At 40.3% G+C, this 13,638-nt stretch overlaps 1 pseudogene; it reads left to right on the top strand.

Moving 5' to 3' along the window:
- Nucleotides 1-11,642: 11,642 nt before the first annotated feature.
- On the top strand, nt 11,643-13,247 carry LOC105303233 (annotated as a pseudogene).
- The last annotated feature ends 391 nt before the right edge of the window (nt 13,248-13,638 follow it).

Raw genomic sequence — 13,638 nt, 5'->3', positions numbered from 1 at the left:
GAGTCATTATATCTTAAATTAATGAAGGCAGCCCATTGTGGGAATGGCACTTCTGCAAAACCTATATTGAGAGTCAAAAGCTCTGCTTTCCATCCTTGACTCCATTACTTCTTAGAATTATGCCTGGACATGCTTATTCATCTCCCTGGCTTGTACAAAGTATGGCTAGGTTACAAAATTTCTGAAATTTCACCTAAGTTTGACACCCCTAAATCTAAGTTCTACTTCTTCTATGAAGACACTCATATAAATTTAGCCAATACTGATCTCTTCCATTCATAATAAGTTCATATTTCAGTACCAAAAATCAGAACACGATCTAAGAAATATTATATATTACTTTGGGATATGGGAAACAATGAAATTATAGCTTCAGTGCTAAAAAATGCTGCTATGCTTGGGATATGTTGATAGGAACAAAAGGGCAGAATATTTGAAATCAAGGTTGTCCGTGAAAATACAATCCTCACAACATATACATTTTTTACTTTTATTAGATACTCTTTTTTGTACTTTTTCATATTCGTTTCTGTCTTCTCTGCAGTGTATATAAATCTTAACTCCTTCTCAGTTAATTCCTTGAGATGAGAAACTATGTGGCGTGCTTTTGGTACCCCAATGCAGCCTCATAGTAGAAACCTAACATATATTGCACTTTTCAAAATCAACATAGCTAGAAATGTAACACAAAGTATATAGATTAAGCATTAAATACTTACTACAGACAGTTAGTAAGCTAAAACTCCAAAGAAGGGATCATTTCAGTCTCATTCTTTGGAAAGGAGTCAACAAAAAGGGAAAGCAAATATGTCACCTTAGGTTTTCCATATTTATTCATTCGTTGCCACTGAGTTCTTGCTATGACTTTTCATAGATCATCAGATCTAACCAAAATTTTCTAATTAAATTTATCTTTTCCTTTCCCAATGGCCATAATAGACTTGTTTCCAAACCTAAAGGAATTCCTAGGGGAACAAGGAAATAACTTGTTTCTAGACAAAAATTCACACAGTCATAGTCTCCTGCGTTAAGGACTATCTGGTTCTAAAATTTGAGAATTGAAAGGACCAAGTTTCTGGTCCTTACAGGCAATCCTTGACTACTCTTGGCTTATAGATACATCATGCTAGTCTCTACCTTCATCTTCATATGGCCTCCATCGATCTGTGTCGTGTCTCCCCTTCTTATAAGGATGGCAGTCATTGAATTAGGGCCCACTCTAACCCAGTATGACCTTTTCCTAACTTGATTACATCTGTAATGTCTTTGCTTTCAAATAAAGTCACATTCACAGATACCGCGGGTTAGGACTTAAGCATTTCTTTTGGGAGGACAAAATTCAACTCACAACAGGTGTATGGCTGTCATATTATTACCTATATTCTAAAGATGAGGACTTTGCGAAGCTCAGAGGAAATAAGTCAGCATTTCTCTGTGTTTGGCCTAACAATTGCCTGCATCACAACCACCTGGAAATTTGTTACAGTATGAACTCCTGGGCCTTATCGTGGAGCTGCAAAATCAAAATCCCAGATCCATGTGTCTAATGAGACTCAAATGTGGTTTATGGAAACACTTAATTTGGGGAAACTCCTAGATCGATAAGAGCCACCAGAAATTTTGTGAATAAGTGGTAGAAACTGAATGCAAGCCTAGGCAGACTTCAGAACTTTATTTCCTTAGTGGGCCCCATTTCATCTTTCATTTTCTAATCCCAGAATCTGCTTGATTATTTGCCCCAAACCCTTGTTAATGTTTGTCTTCCTTGCACAGGACTCTGTGAAATGTTAACCCTGGGCAGCCACACTCGGAAGCCCTATTCTCTTACCTACTCCTTGTTCCACCTCTCCCTATCCTGCATTGTTCTCTCCACATCACCTAGTGTTACCCAGCTGTCTCATCTTCATGGGGGGAAGCTAGCCACACTGTGGTTGTTTACAGAATCCTCAGATCCTTACATTTTATACCATTTCTTCTTAAGGATTATACCAACTTTCTCTCAGGAAACATTGGGCAGTTTCATCTTAGACATCTTTTTCCAAGAGATGAACTAATTTTGTCATGCTCAACCTCTGTTCAAGGAAAAAAAAAATACTGCTAGCCCTTATACATAATAATGATAAAGGACAAACATTTATTGAGTCTCTTTCTATGTGTCAAGTATCATGCTGTATCATAAAGTTTTGCACTAGATTCTCCTTTGGGGAGATTATCATTTCATGGATAAGCAAACGAGGTCTTAAAACCAAAACCAGAATTTAAACCCAGATAATTTAACTCCGCCTTATGCTACTCCACCTCTCGACCTTGCCTAGGCTGTCCAGTCCCAATTCCTCATTCTGGATTCCAGGCTCTCCATGGTAAAGCTCTTCCTTTCCATCTAATGCTGTCTGCAATCACCATCCCCTCTTCTCTATATCCTTCCACTCCCAATTACTGTTCATTCCCACTTCCTAATCTTCCAAATATATCTCACTTAGGCCCTTAGCATGTACTGTTACGTGTTGTCATTATTTATGAACAAGCACAAGGTTGTATTCTTATCACTCATCCTATTAGGAGGGAAGTAGGAACAGAGTCATTATATCTTAAATTAATGAAGGCAGCCCATTGTGGGAATGGCACTTCTGCAAAACCTATATTGAGAGTCAAAAGCTCTGCTTTCCATCCTTGACTCCATTACTTCTTAGAATTATGCCTGGACATGCTTATTCATCTCCCTGGCTTGTACAAAGTATGGCTAGGTTACAAAATTTCTGAAATTTCACCTAAGTTTGACACCCCTAAATCTAAGTTCTACTTCTTCTATGAAGACACTCATATAAATTTAGCCAATACTGATCTCTTCCATTCATAATAAGTTCATATTTCAGTACCAAAAATCAGAACACGATCTAAGAAATATTATATATTACTTTGGGATATGGGAAACAATGAAATTATAGCTTCAGTGCTAAAAAATGCTGCTATGCTTGGGATATGTTGATAGGAACAAAAGGGCAGAATATTTGAAATCAAGGTTGTCCGTGAAAATACAATCCTCACAACATATACATTTTTTACTTTTATTAGATACTCTTTTTTGTACTTTTTCATATTCGTTTCTGTCTTCTCTGCAGTGTATATAAATCTTAACTCCTTCTCAGTTAATTCCTTGAGATGAGAAACTATGTGGCGTGCTTTTGGTACCCCAATGCAGCCTCATAGTAGAAACCTAACATATATTGCACTTTTCAAAATCAACATAGCTAGAAATGTAACACAAAGTAAATAGATTAAGCATTAAATACTTACTACAGACAGTTAGTAAGCTAAAACTCCAAAGAAGGGATCATTTCAGTCTCATTCTTTGGAAAGGAGTCAACAAAAAGGGAAAGCAAATATGTCACCTTAGGTTTTCCATATTTATTCATTCGTTGCCACTGAGTTCTTGCTATGACTTTTCATAGATCATCAGATCTAACCAAAATTTTCTAATTAAATTTATCTTTTCCTTTCCCAATGGCCATAATAGACTTGTTTCCAAACCTAAAGGAATTCCTAGGGGAACAAGGAAATAACTTGTTTCTAGACAAAAATTCACACAGTCATAGTCTCCTGCGTTAAGGGACTATCTGGTTCTAAAATTTGAGAATTAAAAGGACCAAATTCACCCTCCTTATTTTGTCAATGAAGAAAGTGAGGGCCGGGATGATAAAGAAAATTGTTCAAGATCCCATATTAAGCTAGAAGTAGAGGCAGAGGTGGAAATAAACCCCTGACTTTTAGATCATGTCTTTTCCACTAGATCTATTGAAACAGTTTTAAATAGTTTCATGAGGACATTTATTTGACTGGAGTCATTTTTAACCTAGATCTCCATCTCCCCATTAGGATTTAGGACCAAGATGAGATCCAATAAGAAAGGTCAGTCTTTTATTCCAGAGTAAGATAGTCAGCACATCCCAGTTTGCCTAGGACTTCCCACTTTAGCACTGAAATTCTCACATCTCAGAAAATTCCTCAGTCCCAGACAAAACAGGACATGGTCACACTATTCCAGAGGAAGCATGTGCTCCAAACTGTACAGTTTCTCACAATTGAATTGTGAGAGAAACCGTTGGATCTGCTGCAGGAAGAATTTTGTCAGTCCCCACTGTTCTGGTCTGACACACATGTCTCAAGCATGTGGATGTTACCTGAACACCTGTTCCATGTAACATAAGCTCAAATTCTGGTTCTGTCACATAGATCTGGAGGACTTTGGGCAAATTGTCTGATGCATCTGTGCCTCAATTTCTTCTTCTGTAAATATGAGGATAATGATATTATCTACCCTTTAGAGGTAGTTGTAGTTATTTGTAAAGTACCTAGAACAGTGATCGCTCAATACTAAGTATTCAGGAGATATTAGCTCTTTGAAATGTTATAAGATCTTCTGCTTCTTTTTGCCTCTGGACTCAGTTTCTCCCCTCTGACAGATACTGCTGGTTGCTTGCCCCGTACCTTTTCCCCCTTCTTTCTCATTGACAGAATCTTTTCATCCAAGACTTCAATGAGTCTGGTTAAAAATGTATACCTCCGCAGAGGACCTTGAAGCCAGGGATGGTCATATGACTCTTGTCTCACACACATCAACAATGTGTGAGCAAAAATCCTGGATAAGCATGCAGGAAAATTGGTGAAGAAGCTAGACTCAGTCTATATTTTTTCAAGTGTTTGCCTCCTGTCCTCCACTGATGTTGCCAGATAAAATATAGGACTTGCACTAAAAAATAATTCATTATCTATCTGAAATTAAAATTTAACTGAGTGCCCTGTACTTTTATTTGTTGATCTGGCAATTCAACCTTCTGCCCTTCCTTCTTTCTTCCTGACTGGAATGTGGGCACTCACTATGCCTGGAGGTGCAGGGACCATCTTAAGACCATGAGCCACAAGCAAAGGATAGTAATGAAGAAAAACTGAAGGAATATAGACCACTGAAGTCATCATGGGGACCTCTCTAGCAACCAGGGCTGATTAAGCCACCAATCTTATTATGTGTAGATGAATTTTAGCCCTACCTGATACCCTTACATGGGCACAGCCTTTGTCCTCCTCCCGCTCTGTAATCTCCCTATGTCTTTCTTTTCAGAGAATACTCAACTCAACTGCAGTGATTGCTTGCAGACTAAGACCTTGAAAAATCTGCATCTCCTGTCCTCCTTATCATTTCCTATCACTATAATGTGCTGTGACCTGAGTGTGTTATATCCCCTGAATCCATGCAGAATTTACAGACCTCCCATCCAAGGGGGGGAAAAGGAGCTTTCAACATATTTTAAGAACCACTTTATAAATATATCTTTAGTGAATAAAAACAACTGAAGTGTTCGATTATGAGTAACATAAAAAATAAAATAATAATTTTCAAAAGTTCATTTTGTATTTGGTGAAGTTCATTTAATAAATTTTTATTTTGAACTTAAAAAAGAATTAAAATTTTTATAAAAATTAGTTTATACCCACCCCCTCCACACACACACTAATTAAATGTTAAACCAAATGTAAAGTATTGGTGTGAAAGGATGTCAAACTCTTCGCCCACCTGGGACACCCATGTTTCCCGACTAGCTTCCAACCCAGATCCTGATAACTGCATTCAACATTCAGCTCTTGCCCTTCACAAGAGTGTACTGACTGTTTAAAGCAATATTCCAAGACTCATCTCAGAAGACTGTTGCCTAGCTTCAACATCTCTTTGTTTCTCCATGTGGTTCTCAACATATAGTTCCCCAACTCCTGAGCAACAGCTCCATGATTTGGCTGCAACCAGCAAAGACAGCCCTTACCTTCACATAAAGGCCCTACTCCAGCCGCTCTCACATTCTCTCACTCTGGAACAGATATTATTCCAGATGTCTTGCCTTCGCCTATGTGTTAATGCTTCATAGGACACCCTCTCCCCTCTATCTGTTGCTTTACATCTTACCCTCCACCCAGTATCTGGCTTTCTGGGCTGCTCCAGATACAATTAACCTTCTTTGCTGTTAAATTCTATTCAGCCTGGCCTTGACTTGAAATTTACTAGTTTTCTTTGCATTCATTGTATTTCCAACTAGGTGGAGAGGAGTCTGGCACCTAGCACAGTGTGATTGGCAGAAGACATGCCCATGAAGCTCTTATTCAATAATATGTAATCTTTGAGGCTGAGATTCATTTGATGACAGGGAACAGAGAGTAACTGTGAGCACAATCCTGTGTAAACAAAGAGCTAAAATAGATCCCTTGGCCAGGGTGAGTGGTGTCAGGAGGTGAGGATCCAAGGAAGGAGGGCCATCTGTTAAGAAGGAAAAGGCATAGCATGTAATCAAATATCTGTGTGTTATCCCTAGTGTCATTTCTGCTTCCTTTCCTCCCTTTGAATGCCCTTATGCAATCTTTGGCAAAAAATTTTTTAAACACCCCCTCAAAATGAATAAGAAAGTATAATCTCTCCCCTCCATAACAAGATGCCAGGGAAAGCCAGAAAGCTGGAGAGGATAGAAACCAGACAAGGCCACCCAATCGGGCCCGAGTGCTGCAGCAGGCAGCAAACTCTGTAGTGGTCAATGCAGGGGGATTCCTCATGGAGTGGTCAGGACCAGCGAGGGCCAGATCCTGACAAGGAGCTAGGTGACCTGGGCTCACTGATAGACTGTGTCACTCAACACTTCACCCAGCCCTGCTTCTTTAGCTTCCACACCTCCAACTCAACTTGGGGCTCCTGGAGGCGAATGAAGGGTCTTCCTTAACTAGCAACTGGTGATGCAGGGGTGGAGCTGGATGAAAACCCTCACACAACCAGTTCCGTGCCTGACCAAAGTCACCTCCACACTCCATTAACCTCCTTGCAACCCAAAGCCATTGTGACAGTGTTGCTTTTTATCACTGCACTTTGTGATCTGTATTTTCTGCTCACTTAATGAGGATTAAGAGAAAATGACAGAAAGCTATTCAGTGCCATCCCAGCAATGCCAAAGGCCACTTTTAGGGGAAGCTGAGTGTCCTTCTCTGATGGGCTCCTGGGCTCTGTGAGAACTGCTCAGTTTCCAGGTGGCCATATACTGTTGTTTAGCAGTTATTCCCCAGGTAGAGGCTGTGTCAGAGCATGTTTACAGGAAACACAGAATCAATGACCTATGGTTCTCTGTCCCCAATCTTGCTGTATTTGAAGGCATTTTTCTGACGTTAATCATTTTTTTTTCTTTGCCAAATGGCCTGTGCCCCTCAGTCCTCCTCCCATCTTATAGTGTCCACAACACTGTTATCCCAGGACCTATCTGTGCTAGCCTCCAAGGAGACACAGGCGTGGCTTTGACCACAAATATGCTGAACTGTATTCTCAGAGCACCATAGTTTGGCCCAATAATTTGGACTGAAGAGGGACGAAGACCAGATCTGCACCACTGGCCCTCTTAGCTGTAGGCTCCAGGCCATTAGTACCATGTAGTGTGGGGCTCTCCAGCTGGGCCATTTTGTTCTGATGGCTGGGCCCTCACTTATTAGAGATTCTGAATTCTAAACAAGTCTCGACCACATTCCAATGATGTTGGCCATAGTGGTTATAACAGAGAAGGGTTCCATCCGATGTTTGACTCCTCCTAAATATGAACTAAAGGCACAGATCCTACTAGTAAGTAAATTGATCGCATTTGTGTTATAATTGAACTGTTTTGCTGCAAGCATTGCACTTGGAAAATTACAGCTGTATCGCAATAAGGAGACGAAAAGGGGTTAATTTACCTCCAAAGGGAACATAATTCACTCCTTCTTTCCCAGGAGGATCAGATCAAGAGGTAATTATAAATGACTGATAATCTGATTTATATTTTTATTGGGCTATAATTAAACAGAGTTTAATTATTATTCTAGCAATTCCATTATTCTAGCAATTCCATTTTGGATATATCTTCAGAGAGAGAATTTGGAAGTAATAGACCAGCATCTTCTCCCTTATGAAGCTTAGAATCTTTTAAATGATGAAAAGTTTTATTACTGAGAGGCAAAAAATTGATCTAAATTAGCAAGACCTGCTTTCAGAATCCAGTGTAGGTTTCAGTCATGTCTTACTGATCCCCAAGGAGTTAGGAGGACACTGGAGGGACCAGAGAAGAGTTCATATTGCTCAGTGAGCTTTCCTCAGTGGCCAGGAACTAAGAACTTGTAGAGCTGGAGAGCTGACTTCAAGTAGATATCGTAAAGCAGATTTAGATACTAGAGGATAGACTGTTTAGGTTCACATTTAAGAACTTCAAAACAATGAAGATCTATGGAAAAATGTTGGATATTTTCTAGTGCATAAAACAAATATACTCCATGCCCTCCTACTGTAGAGACGAGGCAAGAGAATTAAAATGTTAATTAAGCTACATTCAGAGGCTGCAACATGCTCATCAACTCTGCAGCCAGGCCAAGAGGACACCTTCAGAGCAAAGAAAGATTTCTACTGAGATTACTAACAACCCATTCCCCACATCTGTGAAGGGGGAAAAAACAAGAACAACAGAGTCTTTAAGTAGCTGCCTTACACAAATAAAATTGTTCATTCCCTATGGCTAAAACCATGGGGAACCTATGGATTAAAGGCTGTAAATTGCCAGCAGGCCTTTCAGGCTACATACTCTTCTCCTTCCACTTCTTCACTGTATGTCCTATCAAAGGAAATAGGAACTAAAGAATGATATATAAACTGAATTTCCCAGACTCAGGGTCCCTCTCGCTCTCTGCCTCTGACAGGAGACCACATTCTGGCTGTGGAATGTTAGCCCTTTTCTAATAAACTTTCCTTTTGACTCTAACTTTGGCATGTGTGTTGAATTCTTTCTACACTCTCCGCCAGAAGACCCCCTTCTTCTCTTGGTACAGGGCTTGGTCTCCCCCCAGCTCAGTTAAATTTGCCCTGTCTTGCATCACTGTGTAATTAGTTCACAGTTTGGGAAAAGAAGAGAATAAGTGGATTTAAAAAAACATAGATTATGTTTTCCAACTACTTCAAGTGGCACAAGTGAAAGTACATGGTGTAAGAGTAGAAAATAAAAGGGTATAGTGAACATGCTTAGAAAAAGTAGTCAGAGATAGCTTCTCTAGGAGGTGCCCATTTATCCAGACCTGTAGTCTCTGGGGAGGGGAGAAAGCATGTATGAAAACCTAGGGCAGGGAAAGAGCTTTGCCAGCTCCTGAACATCTGGAGCACACTGGTTATGGAAGAGAGTCCCAGGAATCAAGTTTGGAGAGATAGGTTTTTGAGTAGCAGCTTGTTAGCCACTTGTTGAAAATTGTGTAGTAGGAATATGTGCACAGAGGCTAGAACTAATCTTTATGAACCTTGCTAATTTGGGGGTGTTAGTTTTGACACTTAAGGGGGCATACCTTATGGCAGGCCACATTCATGCCTAGATGGCAGTAGAACTAGGAAGCCCACTAGGAAGCCTGAAGAGAAGGGAGCACAGACATACATCCTGTCTCTGTGCCCCAGCCTGAGTTACCTAGTTTAGCATCTCAGATCCTGCCTTGCTCAACATCCCCAGCTTGTCTCCCCACCATTCCTCTTCCTCTCTAATACATTCTCCACACATTTAGCTGGAAATGTTCTCAAAAACCAGATCTGATTAGATCCCTTTAAAAAACAAACAAAACAAAAGACTCCTCGTTACCTACAGAGTAAAGGAGAGCACTGGGCAAATTCTTGTTATTTATACCCTGCTCACCTCCTTCTTGGCTTCACCTTTTGCTGGTTTGTACGCTAATAATATAAACCACTCATAATTTTACAAATTCCATTTTATCCACCTCTGTTTCCTTCAACATTTTTGCAGACCCATTCAGTAAAGCTGAACATTACTCCCTTCAAAAGATGTCCACAGCCTGCATCTGACTGCCCCGGAGACTCTTCTTCAATAACATCTCTCCCTCAATTGTGAGATGATACTACTAAGGAACTTCCCTTGGTTTCTTGGCCACTCTCTTCAAGATATGGATTCTATCCTTAACAGCTCCATGGACCACAATTGCAAGCCCACTGTTTTTCCTCACAGGCCCACCCAGATTGAGCAATGCTCAAGGGGGTAGTAGACAAATATTTGTGCACATCATTTAGTCTTAGGGCTCTTGCTCTTTCTTCTGCCTGGAACACCCTTTCCTCATTTCTTCACCTGACTATATTGTCTTGACCATTTAGCAATCAATCTAAAATGTTACTATTTTCAAGGAACCATCCATAAACAACCAGTTTGTTCTAATTAACCCTTCTCTCTGCTCAGTATCTTGTAGACACCAAATACTTTTAAATTATTTGTTAGTGTGTGTTCTTCATTGTAATCTATGATCCTTGAAGTTAGCTCTGTCCCTTCAATTCTGTATATACTCCATTTCATCACTCTCTGCCTAACATTTAGTAGACACTGCCAAATGCTTGTGAGATTTGAAAAGTACAAGGAAAATAACAAAACAGAGAGCCAATTTCAGAAAATAATCCTTGACTCTTCAGCTCCAGTCAGTGGCAAGTCCTGAAGACCTTCGATTTGTCAGCGTAGTCCATCTGATCCCTGAACCATCCATAGCCTGGATGCACAGTAGGGCCCAAAACTGTTAAGATCAGAAGCCTGGGTTTAGCATTGTAGGCCAGAACTCATTCTCAATTCACCTAGCCTTTCATCTGAATCTCTTTGTGGGGACTTTCTGCCTGGATCTTTATATATAGGGATCTTTATAACTTTATAGCTCCTTATAGCTAAAATATAAACTCAATGATGGTTGTACCTAACACATAAAAGTTAGTTAATGCATTACTGGTGGAAAAATAAATTATTTCTTTTGCTGCACCAACACATTGACTTATGTGTTATGATCAAATTCAATGTAAATCCCAAACTGTGATTATCTAACACATTAGCAAATGTCAGTATATGCTTGCTGCTACTGAAGACATCAGTATAGATAGGTCCTAAATCTAAGAGTCAGCTCACAAGCAAATGTAAGCTTAAAGATTCCTCAAGGAATTACTCAAGAATATCAGAATTAGATCATTTTAACATTTTAATATTTGCACATAGACATACACTTTAGAACACCAGTAGTTGTTTTTAAAATAATAAGACTGGTTCAATTAAAATGATTCTATTCAAATAAATAATGACAACAAACCCTCATTCTCACATATACCTAGAAACATGCTGACATTCAGATCACATGAGGATCTATTTGGCCTAAAGGGATTATGTTGAGTAAGGTGTAAATAAGTACAGAATGTACTGTATATGAAATACTAACTGCAGAATTTACTTCACACCACAGTGATATTGATGATGACTGACATTTTGACTTGCATAGGATTTTTTGTCTAAGATGATTATATCTAGGTACAAACAACTGAATAATTGCTCTAATATGAGCTTAGTTTTAATCACAATACCAAAGTTTGATCTTGAACAATTCAGCACACTATTATCCAAGGTAGAACTTATAAAATCACAAACTGGGCTATAAGAACCCACTTTACCCTTGCTCATGGGCAATAAAAGTTGGGTTCAGTTGATGAGATGTGAAGATGACTGGAAAACCTAGTTACAGAAAATTATGGGGTAGAGAATACCATGCATATCAAAGAAAATAGTATTCAATATTGAGTTTTTGAAAGACAGTACCCATTGAGTTAGTGAGAAAATAGTTCTTATGTTTTAATAATGAATAAATAGTTTCCTTTAAACGTTAATATTTTCTAAGCATCCTCTTAAAAAGCTTTCTGGTTCATATAGTTATCCACTTCTATTTTATTTTTATTTAAAATTTTATGTATATCTGTTTCTCTTATTTCATTATGCCTCCTGTACATGTCCATATTTAACATAATCCAATTACATTTACTGTGTTAGTAATGTATAGTATATCTTTTATTATGTTTTATGCTTTATGTATTTTATAATTTGTGACTGTCACTTTCGTTTTTTAGTCTTTTACTATAGGGGAAATGTTTTCTAATCTTTCTGTAATCTGGTAATTTTCAAGATGTATATTCTGTTTTTAGGTACAGTGAAAATTAATTCAAGTGTAAATTTTCAAGTGCTGCAGGGTACATTTTTCTCTCAAAAAAGAAGCAGAAGGACCTTCTGCACACCTCTGGCAACCCTACACTGAGTCTCACCAACACAGGCCTTGGGCCAGAGGCAAGGAGCTTCTTCCCCCAGCCCCCATCCCACAGCCCCCCAGCCATCCCCAATCCCACCCCACAGGCCCATTGCCACAAGCTAGCTGGAGCAACTGAGACAGGAGGCTGAGCAGCTCCAGAATCAGATCCAGAATGCCCGAAAAGCAGTGTTGGGGATTCAACACTGACTCAGATCACAGCTGGGTTAGAGCCAGTAGGGATAATGCAGATGAGGATACAGAGGACTTTCCTTGGGCACCTGACAAAAATCTGTGCTTATTCATTGAGGGACAGACTCAAAGTTTCTGGTCAGCACCTCCCAGGACAGGAAGCTCATCATCTGAGACAGCTATACAAGGTCCAAGTCATCCTACTGTGCTCTTGCAAAGTCTTGACCTGTGTCTACACACCCTCAGATAACTTTGTGGCCTGTAGGGGGTTAGACAACATCTGCACCATCTACAGTCTCAAGACCCATAGGGTAATGTCAGGATCAGCTGAGAGCTGCCTGGCCACACTGGGTGCCTATTGTGCTGTTGCTTCCTGGATGACAACTAAATCATCACCAGCTCTGGGGACACCGCTTGTGCCCTGTGAGACATTGAGACAGGCCAACAGACAGTAGGTTTTGCTGGATAAATGGGGATGTGATGTGTTGTCACTGACACCCAACAGCCACACCTTTGTGTCAGATGCCTGTGATGCCTCTCTCAAGCTGTAGGATGTGTGGGACTCGATGAGCCCACAGACCTTAATCGGCCATGAATCTGACATCAATGCTTTATTCACAAATGCCTATGCCTTTACCACAGGTTCCAATGATGCCACATGCCACCTCTTTGACCTGCGGGCTGACCAGGAGCTCCTTGTGTATATCCATGACATCATCTGCGACATCATTTCTGTTACCTTCTGGCAGAGTGGCCATCTGCTGCTCCCTGGTTAACACAACTTCAAGTGGAACATCTGGGATGCCATGAGGGGCAACTGTACAGGTATCCTCTCCGGCCACGACAACTCTGTGAGCTGCCTTGGGGTCACTGATGATGGCATGGCTGTGGCCACAGGCTCGTGGGATTCCTTCCTCAAGATCTGGAACTAATAGTCCCAACCTCAACTGGGCCTGGCCAGGAGGGGCCCTGCCCACACCCACCTTGCAAGCCGGGAGCTTTGGGGCTAAGGGCATACAAGCCTCCCTCCCTGGGCCACGGGGCCTTGGGTTCCTGCACTTTTGCCCAGGTTTGGTTCCTCCTGGCATCTCCACTGTGGAGATAAAGATGGGGAAAGAGGAGGAACAGAAAGCCCTCATTCTTTTGCTGCCCTGGGGTCAGGGCCTCATCACCTTGGAGAGGCAAGAGGTGGAAACTCCAGGATTTGCCTTTTTAAAAACTGGTTTTATTTTATTTTTTATTATATTTTCAGTTTTTCCATAAAGGAACCAAGTCCAACTCTGTAAAATAAAAAGAAAGCAGAATTGTTGACTATTTGCATTT

Source organism: Pteropus vampyrus, unplaced genomic scaffold (genome assembly GCF_000151845.1).
Source record: "Pteropus vampyrus isolate Shadow unplaced genomic scaffold, Pvam_2.0 Scaffold302, whole genome shotgun sequence".
Lineage (NCBI taxonomy): Eukaryota > Metazoa > Chordata > Mammalia > Chiroptera > Pteropodidae > Pteropus > Pteropus vampyrus.
This window is presented reverse-complemented; position numbering and strand designations above follow the sequence as displayed.